This window comes from Odocoileus virginianus, chromosome 5, assembly GCF_023699985.2.
Source record: "Odocoileus virginianus isolate 20LAN1187 ecotype Illinois chromosome 5, Ovbor_1.2, whole genome shotgun sequence".
Lineage (NCBI taxonomy): Eukaryota > Metazoa > Chordata > Mammalia > Artiodactyla > Cervidae > Odocoileus > Odocoileus virginianus.
The window spans coordinates 7,289,410-7,307,867 of NC_069678.1; positions in this window are offsets into that span (position 1 = coordinate 7,289,410).

An 18,458-nucleotide genomic window follows, 5' to 3' on the forward strand; every position below is an offset into this window, starting at 1 on the left:
CCTCCCGAATGTATTGGTGGATTCTTCAGCATCTCACTCCTCCATTGGGTTACATCAACGTCTATCAGTCTTTAGGGCGGACCTGAGCCAGAAACAGTGTGTTTACTGGCTGCGACCAAGCGCGCAGTTAACTCCGATAGGTCCAGGACGGTGTTCGTCCCGGAGAAATGATTTTGAATCCCAGTAGCCCCCCTCCTTTTCTTTGTGTGATTGGCGCGCTTTCCCTGGGCGATCGGACGGTTCTGAAGCTCGTTGGATTTCTTTTTGTTTTTGTCTTATCTGTTTTTAATGTTAAAGGAAGGAAGAAAACATCCTTCTTACGTGCGGAAGTTGTGAGACAGATAATTGAGCACCCTGCACCCACCCGCTCCTGGCGGTTTTAAAACGCAGCTCTTGCTTTGCAGCCAAGGTGCACAGCAACGTGCTCACCGCGTAAAAAGCATGCCTTCGTGGCACTGTCCTGCGGGAGATAGGCTTCTGCTGCAGAACCAAACAGGGATAAAGATGGTAGTTTTAACTTTCAGCATGAAGGACTAAACGATTTTGAAAGTAGTTGGGCGAAGTATGATAAGTTAGGCACCTTTAAACAAAACTACCCTAAAGGACTTGTTCTTGAGGTAATTGTTGCTGTAATAAACACTAAGACCTCGGAGGGAAAATAATGCTGGCCTAACGAAAATCAGACATCGGTGCGCATACAAATAGTACCGCAATGCCTCTGCTTTCTAAAATCCCTTTGGTCGGTTTCCAAGGAGATCTGTAGTTTAATGTGCTTTTAAAAGTCTGTCAATGTGGAATATAAAAGCGGTATAAGAATGATTTTTTAAACTTTTGTTCTTGAGAGTTTAGCCTTTCTTAGTTCTTGCTTAAATTCTGTTCTTTCCATTCCCTTACACCTTTCTCAGGATAAATACCCAAAGAAATTCCCGCTATCTTGGGAAAGGAAGTAGGTGATTTAGTCCAAATTTCAGAACTGTTTCTTTACTATTTTTCCAGTTTTTCAGGTTAGAGACCTTAGGATTTCCTATCAGATTTCTAAGGGCTCCACATTGCCCCACCTTCCATACTTCTCCCTAACAAAACACACAGCTCCTGAAACAGGCTTGCATTTAAAATGGAAATATTTGGAATTTGTCACGTTAAATAAAAGAAAACAAAATAGTGATTGTCTTTTCCTTGCCAAGTGTTTCCTTTGAATTCCCTGAAAAGGAGGTTTTATGAAGATAAAAACAGCGGAAGAGGGAGAGATTTTGGTATAAAATGATATGACGGGGGCAGGTATTTGGAGTTAGTCTTTGTTTGTTTGTTTGAACACAGGCCAAAGGAAGTCAAGATGATACAAGAATGAATCAAAATGAACTGATGAACAGTTCAACAAGAGTTTTTTTTTTTTTTTTTAAAGCAAGACAAGGAAAAAGGGGACTACAAAGAAACACATTTTAGTACCAGTTTAGGAAGTTCTGTGTTCTGATCCCACTAGACATTGCAATCTGACACTCTGAGTGGAATCCCAAAGACAGTTCGGGGAAAGAGTTAGATTAGGGAGTCATCCATATATGAGTGATAGCTGAGGGCATGAGAACAAAATAAGATGTCCACAGAGAATGTATATAAGACTTATCAGGCAAAGGAGAGCAAAACATGGTTGAGGAAACAGACGTTAAGTTGTCTACCAAAGCTGTCAGAGAAGCTAAGCAGCAAGCAGAAAAGAAAGAGGTTAAAAAAAGAAAAGAAGGAGATGAATTTGTAGGGGGGAAATATATGAAAGCCAAAGAGTTTCAAGGAATAGATGATTATTGGGGTTAAACAGTAGGGCTTTTTTATCAGAACACAATAGGTAGAATGGGAGAGTGGGCTAGAAATAATGAACGTGAGGAAAGGCCATAGTAAGCCTAGACAGGGATTTCGAAAGTGGACCTCACCCCCATAGCTGTTATCCCCACCCTCATATCATCTTTTATCTTCATATCTCAATACCTTGAAACTTTCTAGTCTCAGTCAAGAAGCTAGGATAAACAAGATGCTGGAGAGGAAAGATTCCCCATAAGGCTAGTGCACAGAAAGAAAGGTGCCTCGGAAGGGGTTGAATGAAGAATACCACTAAGCTAGTGGACAAGTGCATGGAGCTAAGTGAAGGATAAAAGATGAAATACAGTCAAACATGGAAACAACCTAAATGTCCATCAACAGATGAATGGATAAAGAAGATGTATATTGTGTATATGTATAATATAATGGAATATTACTCAGCCATAAAAAATAATGAAATAATGCCATTTGCAGCTCCATGGATGGACCTAGAGATCATCATACTAAGTGAATTAAGTCAGACAAAGACAAATGTCATATGATATCACTTATATGTGGACTCTAAAATATTACACAAATGAAATTATATAAAAAATAAAATCAGACTTAGATGTAGAGAACAGACTTGTGGCTGCCAAGGGGTAGGCAGTGCAGAGGAGGAATGGATTGGAAGTTTGGGATTAGGGGATGCAAACTATTATATACAGCATGAATAAACAACAAGGCCATATAATATAGCACAGGAAACTATATTCTCGATATCCTATAATAAATCACAATGGAAAAGAATATAAAAAAAGAATATATTTATATATGTACAGTATAACTGAATCACTTTGCAGTATACCATAAACTAACACAACATTGTAAATCAATCATACTTTATTTTTTTAATTTTAATTTTAAAATAATGAAAGAAAGGACTTCTCTGGTGGTCCAGTGGTTAAAAATCCACCTGCTCACTGTTTATAATAGCCAGGACATGGAAGCAACCCAGATGCCCATCAGCAGACGAATGGATCAGGAAGCTGTGGTACATATACACCATGGAATATTACTCAGCCATTAAAAAGAATTCATTTGAATCAGTTCTAATGAGATGGATGTAACTGGAGCCCATTATACAGAGCGAAGTAAGCCAGAAAGATAAAGACCATTACAGTATACTAACACATATATATGGACTTTAGAAAGATGGTAATGATAACCCTATATGCAAAACAGAAAAAGAGACTCAGATGTATAGAACAGACTTGTGGACTCTGGGAGAAGGCGAAGGTGGGATGTTTCAAGAGAACAGCATTGAAACATGTATATTATCTAGGGTGAAACAGATAACCAGCCCAGGTTGGGTACATGAGACAAGTGCTCGGGCCTGGTGCACTGGGAAGACCCAGAGGGATCGGGTGGAGAGGGAGGTGGGAGGGGGGACCGGGATGGGGAATACATGTAAATCCATGGCTAATTCATTTAAAAATCCACCTGCTAATGCAGGGGACACAAGTTCAACCCCTGGTCCAGGCAGATCCCACATCCTGCAGGGCAACTAAGCTGCTGTGCCACAAGTACTGAGCCACAACTCTGGATCCATGCTGTGCAGCAAGAGAAGCCACCACGGTCAGAAGCCTGCATGCATATCTCAGCAAAAAGTAGCCCTCACTCACTGCACCTAGAGAAAGTCCATGCACAGCAACAAAGACCCAGAAAACCAAAAACATAACTAATTAATTTTTTAAAAAACAATATAGTTAAGGAAAAAGCCAAATTCATGAACTAAAATACATTTTAAGCTGAAATAATGCAGACATCACCTATAGCCCGACCTCCTGGAATTCGAAGTCAAGTGGGCCTTAGAAAGCATCACTATGAACAAAGCTAGTGGAAGTGATGGAATTCCAGCTGAGCTACTTCAAATCCTAAAAGATGATGCTGTGAAAGTGCTGCACTCAATATGCCAGCAAATTTGAAAAACTCAGCAGTGGCCACAGGATTGGAAAGGGTCAGTTTTCATTCCAATCCCAAAGAAAGGCAATGCCAAAAAATGTTCAGGCTACCGCACAATTGCACTCATCCTACACGCTAGCAAAGTAATGCTCAAAATTCTCCAAGCCAGGCTTCAACAGTACATGAACCAAGAACTTCCAGATGTTCAAGCTGGATTTAGAAAAGGCAAAGGAACCAGAGATCAAATTGCCGACATCCATTGGATCATTGAAAAAGGAAGAGAGTTCCAGAAAAACATCTACTTCTGCTTTATTGATTACCCCAAAGCCTTTGACTGTGTGGATCTCAACAAACTGTGGAAAATTCTGAGAGACGGGGATACCAGACCACCTTACCTGCCTCCTGAGAAATCTGTATGCAGGTCAAGAAGCAACAGTTAGAACTAGATATGGAAAAACAGACTGGTTCCAATTTGGGAAAGGAATACGTCAAGGTTGTATATTGTCACCACATTTATTTAACTTATATGCAGAGTACATCATGAGAAATGCTGGGCTGGATGAAGCACAAGCTGGAATCAAGACTGCCAGGAGAAATATCAATAAACTCAGAGATGCAGATGACACCACCCTTGTGGCAGAAAGTGAAGAAGAACTAAAGAGCCTCATGGTGAAAGTGTAAGAGGAGAGTGAAAAAGTTGGCTTAAAGCTCAACATTCAGAAAACTAAGATCATGGCATCCGGTCCTATCACTTCATGGCAAATAGATGGGGAAACATGGAAACAGTGAGAGACTTTATTTTCTTGGGCTCCAAAATTACTGCAGATGGTGACTGCAGCCATGAAATTAAAAGATGCTTCCTCCTTGGAAGGAAAGTTATGACTAACCTAGACAGCATATTAAAAAGCAGAGACATTACTTTGCCAACAAAGGTCCCTCTAGTCAAAGCTATGATTTTTCCATTCCAGTCATGTATGGATGTGAGAATTGCACTATAAAGAAAGCTGAGTGCCAAAGAATTGATGCCTTTAAACTGTGGTGTTGGACAACTCTTGAGAGTCCGTTGGACTTCAAGGAGATCCAACTAGTCCATCCCAAAGGAAATCAGTCCTGAATATTCATTGGAAAGACTGATACTGAAGCTGAAACTCCAATACTTTGGCTACCTGATGCAAAGAATCAGAATTTACCTGACTCACTGTAAAAGACTTTGGTGCTGGGAAAGACTGAAGGCAGGAGAAGGGGATGACAGAGGATGAGATGGTTAAATGGCATCACAAACTTGATGGACATGAGTTTGAGCAAGCTTCGGGAGTCGGTGATGGACAAGGAAGCCTGGTGTGTTGCAGTCCATGGGGTCTCAAAGAGTCAGACACAACTGAGCGACAACTGAACTGAACGAGGCAGGGTTTAAGTGGCCGAACGATGAGTGCGATTAAGTATTTAGGAGCAAAGGTATGGAATGAATGAGATTGGCGGTTAATCCACCAATAAGAATCATGCATCAGAATATTATTTAACTCAGTATGTCTTTAATGTTCAAAAACTAAAATTATCAGCTGCTGAATATTTTCTATTGCCTTTCCAGATTCACTCTTCACCCTTCTCCACACTAATCTGTGACCCAAAACCACATGAAGTGCATCAAGTCCTATGACTTCCTGTATTTGGTCCATGGGGGAGGGGTGAAGGCAGGAAATCAGAAGTCTGGAGGAGAGTAAGGTTGAAGTATTTTTTGGAAGTTGGGGCCTCTGAGGAAGCCCAAACTAACCAATGAGAGAAATCACATAGACAAGCCTCCAGCCAACATGAAGAGGTGAGAGGTACCCAGCCAGTCCTCAACTTCTCCAGGACCCTATGTTTCCAGCTCCAGCCACTGTCTGATTGCAATCACATAAGAAATCCTGAGCCAGAACCACCCAGCTGAACCCGTCTCCGATTCCTGTCCCACAAAGTCATGAGAAATTATAAAATGATCACGACTGCTTTAACCCTCCCAGTTGGGAATTGTCCTACAGCGATAGGAGCTTGAACCACCCCCTCTCTAGCTCTAGCTCAGTTGTGTCCAACTCTTTGCAGCCTCATGGGCTGTAACCCACCAGGCTCCTCTGTTCATGGGTTTTCCCAGGCAAGAATACTGGAGTGGTTTGCCATTTCCTACTCCAGAGGATCTTCCCGACCCAGGGATTGAACCCTCATCTCCTGTGTCTCCTTGATCAGCAGCCAGTCCTTCACCACAGCGCCACCTGGGAAGCCCTAAATAACCCCATAGATCACATTTTTCTGATCAAGTCTCACTAGTATCCTTTTGTTCTGTACAGGTGAAATAGTCATTCTACTCCTTTTAGCTTTGCTTAGGCTGATCTTCTGGGCTTCCCTTATAGCTCACTTGGGAAAGAATCTGCCTGCAATGCAGGAAACCTGGGTTTGATGTCTGAGTGGGGAAGATCTCCTGGAGAAGGAAATGACAACCCACTCCAGTATTCTTGCTTGGAGAATCTCATGTACAGAGGAGCCTGGCGGGCTACAGTCCATGGGGTTGCAAGAGTCAGACATGACTTAGCGACTAAACCACCAGGCTTTTCTCCTACTTTAACCAAAAAGATTTTACCTCCCCTGAATCATTAGAACTTATTAAACTACCTATTCAACATTTATCCTATGCTGCCTTGTAAGTCATGTCTGACTCTTTGCAACCCCATGGACTGTAGGCTGCCAGGTTCCTCTGTCCATGGAACTTTCTAGACAAGAATACTAAAATGGGTTGCCATTTCCTACTCATGGGCTGTGCTTAGTCACTCAATCATGTCCAACTCTTTGCGACCCCATAGACTGTAGCCTGCTAGCTTCTCTGTTCATGGGGATTCTCCAGGCAAGAATACTGAAGTGGGTTGCCATTTCTTACTATAGGTGTTTTTTAATTCTGGTTTGCCCAACCAAAGTGGAATTTCCTAGAGAGAAAACAAGTCAATAGCTCAGCTTCCTCTGCATCACTCACAGGACTTAGCACAGGGCTGAGCACAAGGTGGGTCCTCAAGACATGTTTAGTGGTTGACTATGTCTCAACCCTCAGATGGTAATTTAAATTCATACTTCCAAAAATAAATAAATAAATAAATTCATACTTCCATTAGAAAATAAAGAGTTTGGTTAATGCCTGCTTGCGGCATAGGTGACAAAGTAGAAAGGAGTTAAGTATGACTTCAAATTTCACTTTCTCTTAACTTTTTACCTTTCCCTTTTCCAAACTAGTTTACTTGCAGCCTCAAGAAAAAACTAAGCTGGTACAACCAATGCAAGTGTATTTTCTCCAGACTTCAGACTGATTTCGAACCACCAGAAATTTTTCCTGCCCATGCCTCTGAAAAATTCCAGAAAATCATCCAACAGGGTCACTACTGCCCCTCTTGACAGCAGCATAGATGATGAATACCGAGAGAACATAATTCTACAATGCCCAGCGTTTTAATATGCTATGGAAAGCTTCCAGGTCAACATGCTCCAAGGCAAAGTAAGTTGTTATATATATAAAGAAGTTCAACTAAAGAGAGGGGCCATATATAGAAAGAGGCCCTAGAGAAAGAGAGGTTATAAAGACAGAGAGCCCAGACATCCCCCAGCTCTCCCAGCCCAATGGAGGCTCCAGCCATGTGAGTGAAGCCATCTTGGGTCCTCGAGTCCTTGTCAAGCCAACACCATATGGACCAGAGATGAGCCATTCTGCCATGCCCTGCCCTAATTTCAGTATCTTGAGCAAATAAAACATGGCTATTATTTTATTTTTTTCCAGCCACGGAATGTGGCTTGCAGGATCTTAGTTCCCCAACCAGGGATTGAACCCAGGCCCAGCAGTGAAAGCAGGCCATTCTAACCACTGGACCTCCAGGGAATTCCCAGCATGGTTGTTATTTTTAAATACTCAGTTTTAGGGTGAGTTATTAGCAATGGATAACTAAACAATAGGAATAAATAACTAAAAAACTAGGGATATACCCAAGGTCTTATGATTAGTGCTTCATGAAGGTGAATCCCAAACCCAGTTCCTCTGATCAAACTTCAACTCTATTTTCAAAGGCAACCATTATAATCATGTTTAATTCATGTACACAAAATATTATGTTCCCATTGATGCTCAAAATGCCACACACAGATATCTAATCTTATGACCCCTGTTGAGATGCAAAATTCCAGGATAATTAATTCAGTTCAGTTCAGTTCAGTTCAGTTGCTCAGTTGTGTCTGACTCTTTGCAACCCCATGAATCGCAGCACGCCAGGCCTCCCTGTCCATCACCAACTCCCAGAGTTTAAACAAACTCATGTCCATCGAGTCGGTGATGCCATCCAGTCATCTCATCCTCTGTTGTCCCCTTCTCCTCCTGCCCCCAATCCCTCCCACCATCAGGGTCTCTTCCAATGAGTCAACTCTTCACAAGAGGTGGCCAAAGTACTGGAGTTTCAGCTTCAGCATCAGTCCTTCCAATGAACACCCAGGACTGATCTCCTTTAGGATGGACTGGTTGGATCTCCTTGCAGTCCAAGAGACTCTCAAGAGTCTTCTCCAAAAACACAGTTCAAAAGCATCAATTTTTCAGCCCTCAGCTTTCTTCACAGTCCAACTCTCACATCCATACAAGACCACTGGAGAAACCATAGTCTTGACCAGACGGATCTTAGTTGGCAAAGTAATGTCTCTGCTTTTTAATATGCTATCTAGGTTGGTCATAACTTTCCTTCTAAGGAGTAAGCATCTTTTAATTTCATGGCTGCAGTCACCATCTGCAGTGATTTTTGGAGCCCAAAAAAATAAAGTCTGACACTGTTTCCACTGTCTCCTCATCTATTTCCCATGAGGTGATGGGACATCTTGGTTTTCTGAATGTTGAGCTTTAAGCCAACCTTTTTCACTCTCCTCTTTCACTTTCATCAAGAGGCTTTTTAGTTCCTCTTCACTTTCTGCCATAAGGGCGGTGTCATCTGCATATCTGAGGTTATTGATATTTCTCCCTGCAGTCTTGATTCCAGCTTGTGCTTCTTCCAGCCCAGCGTTTCTCATGATGTACTCTGCATATAAGTTAAATAAGCAGGGTGACAATATACAGCCTTAATGTACTCCTTTTCCTATTTGGAACCAGTCTGTTGTTCCATGTCCAGTTCTAAGTGTTGCTTCCTGACCTGCATACCGGTTTCTCAAGAGGCAGGTCAGGTGGTCTGGTATTCCCATCTCTTTCAGAACTTTCCACAGTTTATTGTGATCCACATAGTGGAAGGTTTTGGCGTAGTCAATAAAGCAGAAATAGATGTTTTTCTGGAAGTCTCTTGCTTTTTTGATGATCCAGCGGATATTGGCAATTTGATCTCTGGTTCCTCTGCCTTTTCTAAAACTAGCTTGAACATCTGGAAGTTTACGGTTCATGTATTTCTGAAGCCTGGCTTGGAGAATTTTGAGCATTACTTTACTAGCATGTGAGATAAATGCAATTGTGCAGTAGTTTGAGCATTCTTTGGCATTGCCTTTCTTTGGGATTGGAATGAAAACTGACTTTTTCCAATCCTGTGGCCACTGCTGAGTTTTCCAAATTTGCTGGCATATTGAGTGCAGCACTTTCACAGCATCTTTCAGGATTTGAAGTAGCTCAACTGGAATTCCATCACTTCCACTAGCTTTGTTCATAGTGATGCTTTCTAAGGCCCCCTTGACTTCACATTCCAGGATGTCTGGCTCTAGGTGAGTGATCACACCATCGTGATTATCTGGGTCATGAAGATCTTTTTTGTACAGTTCTTCTGTTTATTCTTGCCACCTCTTCTTAATATTTTCTGCTTCTGTTAGGTCCATACCATTTCCGTCCTTTATCGAACACATCTTTTCGTGAAACGTTCCCTTGGTATCTCTAATTTTCTTTTTTTTTTTCTCTAATTTTCTTGAAGAGATCTCTAGTCTTTCCAATTCTGTTCTTTTCCTCTATTTCTTTGCATTGATCTCTGAGGATGGCTTTCTTATCTCTCCTTGCTATTCTTTGGAACACTGCATTCAAATGGGAATATCTTTCCTTTTCTCCTTTGCTTTTCGCTTCTCTTCTTTTCACAGCTATTTGTAAGGCCTCCTTAGACAACCATTTTGCCTTTTTGCATTTCTTTTTCATGGGGATGGTCTTGATCCCTGTCTCCTGTACAATGTCACGAACCTCCATGCATAGTTCATCAGGCTCTCTGTCTATCAGATCTAGTCCCTTAAATCTATTTCTCACTTCCACTGTATAGTCATAAGGGATTTGATTTAGGTCATACCTGAATGGTCTAGGGGTTTTCCCTACTTTCTTCAGTTTAAGTCTGAATTTGGCAATAAGGAGTTCATGATCTGAGCCACAGTCAGCTCCCGGTCTTGTTTTTGCTGACTGTATAGAGCTTCTCCATCTTTGGTTGCAAAGAATATAATCAGTCTGATTTCAGTGTTGACCATCTGGTGATGTCCATGTGTAGAATCTTCTCTTGTGTTGTTGGATGAGGGTGTTTGGTATGACCAGTGCTTTCTCTTGGCAAAACTCTATTAGCCTTTGCCCTGCTTCATTCTGTACTCCAAGGCCAAATTTGCCTGTTACTCCAGGTGTTTCTTGACTTCCTACTTTTGCATTCCAGTCCCCTATAATGAAAAGGACATCTTTTTTGGGTGTTAGTTCTAGAAGGTCTTGTAGGTCTTCATAGAACCATTCAACTTCAGCTTCTTCAGTGTTACTGGTTGGGGCATAGGTTAATTAATAAGTATAGTTAATTATTCTATTAAAACTTAGTTGAAGATATTTATCAGACTTTTTTGAGAAGAGATTTTGATTGGCACCATGAGTACTATATAATGTTTGAACTACCACACATTCTCTAGGTTTTTCTAATTACATTCTTTTTTAAATTTGGGATCCTTTTCTCTGTAGGGATTATCAGTGAATGGCAAAGAAGGAAGCATACATATCAATAAATTCTTGACTACTGCTATGTGAATACCAAATTCTGTGAAATATCTGCAACAGATTAAAATTCTAGGTTGAGATTTCCCAGTTTGAGTCACCTCTTTACATGCTAAGAAAGTACAAACCAGTTTTAACATTAGTCAAAGTCAAACAAAGTTAGGAAAGTAAGTCTCCTAGAAATAAATCCATATTGCAAATAGATTTGCAAGTAGAAATTATTTAGAGATTTTGCATTCTAAGAATTATTGCATCACTGCATTTCTCCAGTAGCACAGATAATAAATATTTGCCTTAAAAGAAATATGTAACCTCAATAACAAGGTAACATTCAAAAAATAACTTTAAATTTGTAGTTAAACATGGAGAATTTAATACAGTACCTGCTTAACTCCATTCCTTCCCAAGCCTATTAAAATGACTTTCAAGAGATAAACCTAAACCCAAAAGAACAAAGAGACTGATCAAGGAGAGAAGAGTTGAGAGAGTGCAACAAAATTTTGGAATCTGTAAAGCTCATGGACCATGTAGTTCAGAAATGCATTTTCCTCACTTCTGATGTTTTCCTTCTTGGGACAAGAAGAGCTCAGTTAGTGTAGCTGGGCCTCTCCCAGCCCTCTGTTCATCCACCCTCAGTGGAGTGTTCCACTTCGTCCATCCTCTGTTCTCCTGGGAGAGGGAGACTGTTCATCAGCACACACACATTCTGCAGTGCTCCTCCACGCTGAGGTCTGCCCCAGTCAGGCTGCCTGGCTCTGGGGAACAGTTAACAGGCCCACAGACTCTCACACTAAGCTGCACCCTCCAGTCTGGCCTCTGACAGTAATAAGGCCTCTAAAAGTAATAACTGACCTCCATATTTACTTCTTGTTTCTTTTCTCAACTTGTTCAGGAATGTTCAGGAATGCTATTATGGGGATCCCCCTTAGAAATCCCATTAGACTAGAGGTAATTGCCCTAGCAGAGAGGAGAAAGTTGAAACTCTACTGTCTTCAGGAAATTGAAAGACAATCTGATTTACACTGTAGAACTCCACAAAGATGCTGAATTTGGAGACACCAAGAACCCTTGAAGATGAGGTTGAATGTAAGGCTAAAACAGAAGAAATGGCAAAAGGTCATGTTAAAAACAACTAAATTCCCTTCCCAACTCTGGCCCATAGAGGTCAAAATAAAATAAAATAAACTCAGAGATACCAGGCATAACTAAGGTAGGTTAGATGTAATGAAAACTGGCAAAAAAAAAAAAAAAGTGGAAAATCTATATTTCAATGAGAACTCGCCTCGAAAAATCAACCCCTTTCTTGTCTCCATCTTACAATTGGATGCAACTTCAAGTAAAAAAGTTAGAGATTTCCTCTGTAGAGAAACTGATTAGCCTAAGACACAAGTCCAGACATCCTGACAAAATGGTAGAAAATGGCCAAATACCTGTTCCATCCCCTCACCACCATGCAGCCTACCAACTTTCATACATATTACACATGCCTCTTAAGTGTTTTTTATGTGCCTCACTCTTAAATGTGAATGGATAGGTTAAGATCACAAATATTTTAGAAAGCCCCTCTACATGAAAGAAAAGCCAAAAATAAATAGGAAAAAGAACTCAAAGAAAACAGACAGGAAAGGATACAGAAGAAACCAATTTTCAAAAGAAAGCTTAAGTTAATATCATAAAAGTTAATGTATTCATGAAAATAAAAAAAAATGCTTCTGTAAGAAAAACATTATTGGAACTTAACCTAGTGGTCCAGTAGTTAAGACTTTGCCTTCCAATGCAGGGGGTACAGGTTTGATCCCTAGTCAAGGAGCTAAGAGCTCACATGACTCATGACCAAAAAACCAAAATGTAAAACAGAAGCAATATTGTAACAAATTCAATGAAGACTTTAAAAAAATAGTCCACATCCAAAAAACAAATCTTTAAAAAAAAATTCTTAGAAGAACTTGTAAAAATTAAAAATATGAACACAGAATGTAGTAATTCAAAAGAAAGGAAGAGATAAAGTTGAGAAAATCTCCCTGAAAGTAGAACAAAGAGCAAAGAAATGGAAAAATAGAAGAAAAAAGTTAAGGGTATTAGAGATCAGTCCAGAAGATTCAACATACAATTGACAGGCACTTCAGAAAGAGAGTGTAAAAACAAAATTGTTAGAGAAATAATATGAGAAACTGTCCCAGAGCTTAAGTATATAAGCTTTTAAACAAATGAGCCTATTGAGTATCCTTCCAAGAGATAAAAAAGACCAAGATATGTTAACATGAAATTACAGAAAATCTAGGATAAAGGAAAGAAATTAAAAAGCTCCCAAGAATAGAGAAGCCAATCTAATTCAGAACAGGAGAATGGAGGGTTCAAAGAGGGAAATTCTTTTTAAAACATTATGATAAATTACCTTATATGTTTGAACATAATGAGAAAGGAGTTACACTTTCAACAGTGAGTTTCTTTTATTTTTTCAACAGTGAGTTTCAAGATGAATAAGCAACTAGGAAACTAAACTAAAAGGGAAAAAAGATCACTATCAATTCAAGGTAAGATTAAAAGTTGTACAAGAAAGGAAATATAATATACTCCTTGACACAATTGTAACTATTGATGACAATTTAAATGCTAAATGCTGATTTAACTAAAATTGTGGTTTAATAATTGTATCAGGAGGACAGGGTAAAAAAATGTATAGGGGAGACAGTGTTGTGTAAAAGAGGTAAATCCTTATCTTTCATAGTTGAAAGCTCATAGATAACAATATCTAAAACTGAAAACTCAGGAGATAGCTCTATAAACGTATTTTTGGAAATCTGGAGTTGTGGACTAAAAGAAATAGTTTATAAGTCTCAGTGATTGTCTCTAGGAAGTAGGAATTGGACATGGGGAAACAATGTTTTATTGTGACTTTTACTGGTCTATTTGACTTTTAAAACTGTGTTCCTTACTATTTTGATAAAAATAAAAACTAAATTTACAAATAATATGAAGTAACTAAGAACTGGCTTGTGAACTATCTAGAAACACAACAAAATGTATTGAGCGGATCAGCTATCTTCAAACCAGTATCTGCTTTTCTTATTCTGTGGTAGAAGATAAGAATATAGGTGTTTTTTGACAGTGATAAGAGAGCAGACTCTATGATTTCAATACTTTCAGACCATTAAATTTTTGTGCCTTGCTTTACATCCCTGGATATGTTCTAGTGTCTCCTGGTTTATAGTGTATGGGAACTTGAATAGAATTTGTATCCTGCTGTTGTACGAAAATTGTATAAATCTTTATTATGTTGAATAGGTTCATAGCGCTTTCCAGGTCTACTATTATTATATCCTTCTACTTTTCTGTCTATTCTTTCTATTAATTTTTCAGAGTTTGATATTGAAACTCCAACTAAAAGTCTCAATTTATTTACTTAAAAAATAATTGTAATATATAGTAGTAAAGTAAGTAAAGGTGCTCAGTCATGTCTGACTCTTTGCGACCCCATGGACTGTAGCCTACCAGGCTCCTCTGTCCATGGGATTTTCCAGGCAAGAGTACTGGAGTGGGTTGCCATTTCCTTCTCCAGGGGATCTTCCTGACCCAGGGATCGAACCCGGGTCTCCCATACTGTAGGCAGACGCTTTACTGTCTGAGCTACCAGGGAAGCCCATAATATATAGTAGAATTATATGTAATTTTGGGGGCTTTCCCCACGGCCCAGATGGTAAAAAACCCGCCTGAAATGCAAGAGACCCAGGTTCAATCGCTGGGTTGGGAAGATCCCTTGGAGAAGGGAATGGCAATTCACTCCAGCATTTGTGCCTGGGGAATCCCATTGACAAAGGAGCCTACCAGGCTACAGTCCATGGGGTCGCAGAGAATCAGACACAACTGATCAACTAACACTTTCACTTTCATACATAACTTTCTTCTGTGTTTTCGAAGTGTTCTGTAAATGAGTTATCATACTCTCATAATTTAAAAAAAAGAGAGAAAAAAGAATATAGGTGTATTTTGCTATGCAGAAGTTTAGATTACCATATCTAAACTTATAGTTACAAGATAGAGAACTCTGGGCAGGATGCTGTTATACTCTTCTGCCATGTGTTTCAAAAACTATGTTACTTTCTTTCTTTATTTTTTTAATACAGTTTAGATTTTTGCCAAGGCTATGCTTGTGTTTCTATTTAACTTCAGCTCAATCAAACCCATGGCTTTCACAAAATATCAAAATCTTAGTAATCAAAGAGTTAAATGCAATCCTTCTGAAATATATTGAAATTTGATAGAAACTGGGTGACTGGTGGAATGTGATCTATTTTAATTAGCATCTTCTCCTGCTTGCTATTTTGACCAACAGTATTTGCTTTAGTATAAATTTCTATAGTAAGATGATTTCTTATAGAGTGATGGGTATTTTCAATATGTGTATTTGAAAAGCATGCTATACTCACTAATGTAGACTTTATTCATCTTTAAGCTAAAATTTTCTCCAAATGAGCACATCTCTCACTTTGTACTCAAAGTCCATAAGAAGATAGGATTCACAGCACAGAAATTTAACCATGATACAAGTGAAATCATGAGAAACACTGGGCTGGAGGAAGCACAAGCTGGAATCCAGATTGCAGGGAGAAATAGCAATAACCTCAGATATGCAGATGACACCACCCTTATGGCAGAAAGTGAAGAGGAACTAAAAAGCCTCTTGATGAAAGTGAAAGAGGAGAGTGAAAAAGTTGGCTTAAAGCTTAACATTCAGAAAACTAAGATCATGGCATCTGGTCCCATCACCTCATGGAAAATGGATGGGGAAACAGTGTCAGACTTTTTTTGGGGGGCTCCAAAATCACTGCAGATGGTGACTGCAGCCATGAAATTAAAAGACGCTTACTCCTTAGAAGGAATGTTATGACCAACCTGGATGGCATATTAAAAAGCAGAGACATTACTTTGCCAACTAAGATCTGTCTGGTCAAGGCTATGGTTTCTCCAGTGGTTATGTATGGATGTGAGAGTTGGACTGTGAAGAAAGCTGAGGGCTGAAAAATTGATGCTTTTGAACTGTGTTTTTGGAGAAGACTCTTGAGAGTCCCTTGGACTGCAAGGAGATCCAACCAGTCCATACTAAAGGAGATCAGTCCTGGGTATTCATTGGAAGGACTGATGCTGAAGCTGAAACTCCAGTACTTTGGCCACATCATGCGATGAGTTGACTCATTGGAAAAGACCCTGATGCTGAAAGGGATTGGGGGCAGGAGGAGAAGGGGATGACAGAGGATGAGATGACTGGATGGCATCACCGACTCGATGGGCATGAGTCTGAGTAAACTCCAGGAGTTGATGATGGACAGGGAGGCCTGGCGTGCTACGATTCATGGGGTCGCAAAGAGTCGGACACGACTGAGCGACTGAACTGAACTGACAAGTGAAATTTATGTCTGTGCGATAGCTAAAAGGTCACAAGAGAGGGAAAAAATACTGAACTTTTGCCTAGTTGGGGAAGACCAATTGCACGGTCCTTTGTTTATCTCTCCAAAAAATGAAGAGAGTGACAATTTGTGTCTATATCTCTGGAGGAGTATAACTTTAAAGAAGGCAATATGGCAATAAATATAGCAAAAATCCTTAAAAATTACACACCCAAAATTAAAACCAAAGTGAAATATCACTAAACACCTACCAGAATGATTACTCTTTTTTTTTCAACTTATTATATCAAGTGCAATGGAAACAGTGACAGACTTTATTTTCTTGGGCTCCAAAATCACTGCAAATGGTGACTACAGCCATGAAATTAAAAGACACTTGCTTCTTGGAAGAAAAGCTATGACAAACCAAGACAACGTATTAAAAGCAGAGACATTACTTTACCAAAAAAGGTCTGTATAGTCAAAGTTATGGTTTTTTCATTAGCCATGTATGGATGTGAGAGTTGGGCTATAAAGAAAACTGAGCACCAAAGAATTGATGCTTTTGAACTGTAGTGTTGGAGAAGACTCTTGAGAGTCGCTTGGACTGGAAGGAAATTAAACAAGTCAATAGTAAAGGAAAGTAATCTTGAATATTCATTGGAAGGACTGATGCTGAGGCTGAAGCTCCAATACTTTGGCCACCTGAGGTGAAGTACTGACTCATTGGAAATGACTGTGGTGTGGGAAAGATTGAAGGCAGGAGGAGAAGGGGATGACAGAGGACAAGATGGTTAGATGGCATCACCAACTCAATGGACATCCCTGGTAGCTCAGACAGTAAAGCGTCTGCCTACAGTATGGGAGAGGGTTCGATCCCTGGGTCGGGAAGATTCCCTGCAGAAGGAAATGGCAACCCACTCCAGTATTCTTGCCTGGAAAATCCCGTAGACTGAGGATCCTGGTAGGCTACAGTCCATGGGGTCCCAAAGAGTTGGACATGACTGAGCAACTTCACTTTCTTTCTTTCCTTCCTTTCTTCCTGAGAGATGGTCCATGGGGTCACAAAGAGCTGGAAACAATTGTGTGACTTAACAACAACAACATATCAAGTGCTGGAGCAACTGGAGCTTTCATGCGTTGCTGGCAGGAATGAAAAACAGTACAACCACTATGAAGAACAGTTTGAGTTTTTGCAAAGCTAAACATACCTCTTACCACACAACCCAGGACTATGTATTTCAGTTCAATTCAGTTGCTCAGTCGTGTCTGACTCTTTGCGACCCCATGGACTGCAGCACACCAGGCCTCCCTGTCCATCACCAACTCCCAGAGTTTACTCAAACTCATGTCCATTAAGTCGGTGATGCCACCCAACCATCTCACCCTCTGTCATCCCCTTCTCCTCCCACCTTCGATCTTTCCCAGCATCAGGGTCTTTTCAAATGAGTCAATTCTTCTCATCAGATGGCCAAAGTATTGGAGTTTCAGCTTCAGCATCAGTCCTTCCCATGAACACCCAGAACTGATCTCCTTTAGGATGGACTGGTTGGATCTCCTTGCAGTCCAAGGGACTCTCAAGAGTCTTCTTCAACACCACAGATCAAAAGCATCAATTCTTCAGTGTTCAACTTTCTTTATAGTCCAACTCTCACATCCATACATGACTTTTGGAAAAACCATAGCCTTGACTAGATGGACCTTTGTTGGCAAAGTAATGTCTCTGCTTTTTAATATGCTGTCTATGTTGATCATAACTTTTCTTCCAAGAAACAAGCGTCTTTTAATTTCAGGAATTCAGTCACCATCTGCAGTGATTTTGGAGCCCCAAAAAAATAGTCTATCACTGTTGCCACTGTTTTCCCATCTATTTGCTGTGAAGTGATGGGACTGGATGTCATGATCTCAGTTTTCTGAATGTTGAGCTTTAAGCCAACTTTTTCACTCTCCTCTTTCACTTTCACCATGAGGCTCTTTTGTTCTTCTTCACTTTCTGCTATAAGGGCGGTGTCATCTGCACATCTGAGGTTATTGATATTTCTCCCTGCAATCTTGATTCCAGCTTGTGCTTCATCTGGCCCAGCGTTTCTCATGATGTACTCTGCATATAAGTTAAATAAGCAGGGTGACAATATACAGCCTTGATGTACTCCTTTCCCAATTTGGAACCAGTCTGTTGTTCCATGTCCAGTTCTAACTGTTGTTTCCTGACCTGCATGCAGATTTCTTAAGAGGCAGGTCAGGTGGTCTGGTATTCCCATCTCTTTCAGAATTTTCCACAGTTTGCTGTGATCCACACAGTCAAAGGCTTTGGCATAGTCAATAAAGCAGAAATAGATGTTTTTCTGGAACTCTCTTGC